The sequence below is a fragment of the Nipponia nippon genome, unplaced genomic scaffold, assembly GCF_047370975.1.
Source record: "Nipponia nippon isolate SJK-2023a ecotype South Korea unplaced genomic scaffold, ASM4737097v1 scaffold_1, whole genome shotgun sequence".
NCBI lineage: Eukaryota > Metazoa > Chordata > Aves > Pelecaniformes > Threskiornithidae > Nipponia > Nipponia nippon.
The window spans coordinates 109,055,269-109,057,081 of NW_028262290.1; the positions used below are offsets into that span (position 1 = coordinate 109,055,269).

At 46.8% G+C, this 1,813-nt stretch overlaps 1 pseudogene; it reads left to right on the forward strand.

Moving 5' to 3' along the window:
• Positions 1 to 343: 343 nt before the first annotated feature.
• LOC148057548 (hsc70-interacting protein pseudogene) lies at positions 344 to 811 on the forward strand (annotated as a pseudogene).
• Positions 812 to 1,813: the final 1,002 nt, after the last annotated feature.

The following is a 1,813-nucleotide window of genomic DNA, read 5'->3' on the forward strand; positions in this document are numbered from 1 at the left end:
GGCTCAGGCAAAGTCTGAGAGGGAGGAAGAGTCCGGTGAAGAGCTGAGGAGGGATGAGAGTGAGTTGGAGGCAGACAGGCACCAAAATTGCCAGGCACTAAAAAAAGTATGAGGAGAGACAACGCACAAAGCAATCACTGGATGCATTGCCAAGGGTGGGGAAATCCATGGCAGAAGAAGAGAGGGATCAGCATCTGACTTCTCAAGAAAAGGAAAAAGCACGGCTTCAGAATGCCCAGGAGCATGAACAAGTTCACCTTTGGACCTCCCCGGAACCTGATAATGACGTTGTAGGGAATCTGAAGAGCAAAAGCAATATCCAGTAGAAGAGAATAACTGTTACATGGAAGGTCCATGTAGAGCTGAGGGGAAGGAAGAGCCCAGGAGAGAATCAAAGACTGAGGACAGTGAAGTCAATACTGAAAATGAAGGACTGGCTGAAGAGACTGAAGAAGATCTTCAGAAAATAGGAGATGACAGCATGAAGATAGCTAACAAGATGATGAAACAGGCCATTGAAAAGGAAAGGGAAGTCTTTCATGCACTGAGAGCAGGCAAATTTCACAAAACTGTTGAGTCGTTCACTGATGCCATCAAGTTCAACCCACAGCTTGCAGTCTTACATGTAAGCCGAGCCAGTGTCTACCTGAGGTTGCTGAAACCAATAGCTGCCATTAGGGACTGTGACAAAGCAATAAAAATCAACCCAGGTTCTCCACAGCCCTACCACTGGCGATGGAAGGCATTCCAGCTCCTGGGTTGCTGGCACAAGGCCGCCAGAGACCTTGAACTGGCCTGCCAACTGGGTTAGAACGAAGACACCAATTCCATGCTAACAGAAGTTCAGGGGAGTACAGGAAAGAAACCAAAAGGGAAGATGACTTTGTGGATATAGCAGAGAGGATGAAGAAGGAACCAAAGGAGGCAGGATTAAGAACTAACAAAGCCCCCAAAGATATGGAAAGAGTTAAGAAAGCAGCCCTGGAGGAACAAGACGGCTCTCAGGAGAAGGACGAATCTTGGGAAGAGGCCATGAAGAAAGAACAGATACAAGTCAAGCAGAAGATGTTAGCTGAGCAGAAGAACACACCACAGGAGGTGACAGAGAGAGTCTGGAACAAAAAGCATTGCAGGAGGCAGTGTGGTACCTGGGACCTGAGCAACAGTTGATTGCTTTGCAGATAGAGTTGGAAGAGCAGTTCAAAACTCAGCAGATGGGGTTTGAGGAAGAGGAGAAAGTCCCATGGAAAGTTCTGGAGCAACAGGAGAATGCACAGAAGAAGTTGTTGGAAGAGAGAAACCAGTTGAAGACTCTGCAGGAACTGGAGAAAGCTCACCAGCAGGCTTTGGTAGGACTGATAAAAAACCAGAAGAAAGCCAAGGAAGAACGTGAGAGAGCTCAGAAGAAACCCCTGGAAGAAAAAGAAGGCATTGAAAAAGCCCTGGAGGAACTAGCAAGAGCTCAGAAAAGGGCCCTGGAAGAATTGGAGGTGGCTCAGATAAATGCTCTGGAGGAACTGGAGAAAGCTTGTAGAAAGGGTCTACAAGAGCAAGAAAGAGCTCAGAGGGCTGCATTAGAAGAACAGAAGAGAGTGCAGAAGGCTCTAGAGGAACTGCAGTTGTCACAAAGAAAAGCTGTGGAGGAGCAGGAGAGAGCTCAAATAAGGGCTGTCAGAGAACAAGAGGGAGCACAGGAAATCCTGAAAGAACTTGCAAAAACAGACCAACAAGCCTTAGAGGAGCAGCAGAGGACTAAGAATGAACAAAACGAAGCTAATAAAATCTTGGAAGAACTGGAGAAAGCAAAAAAAAA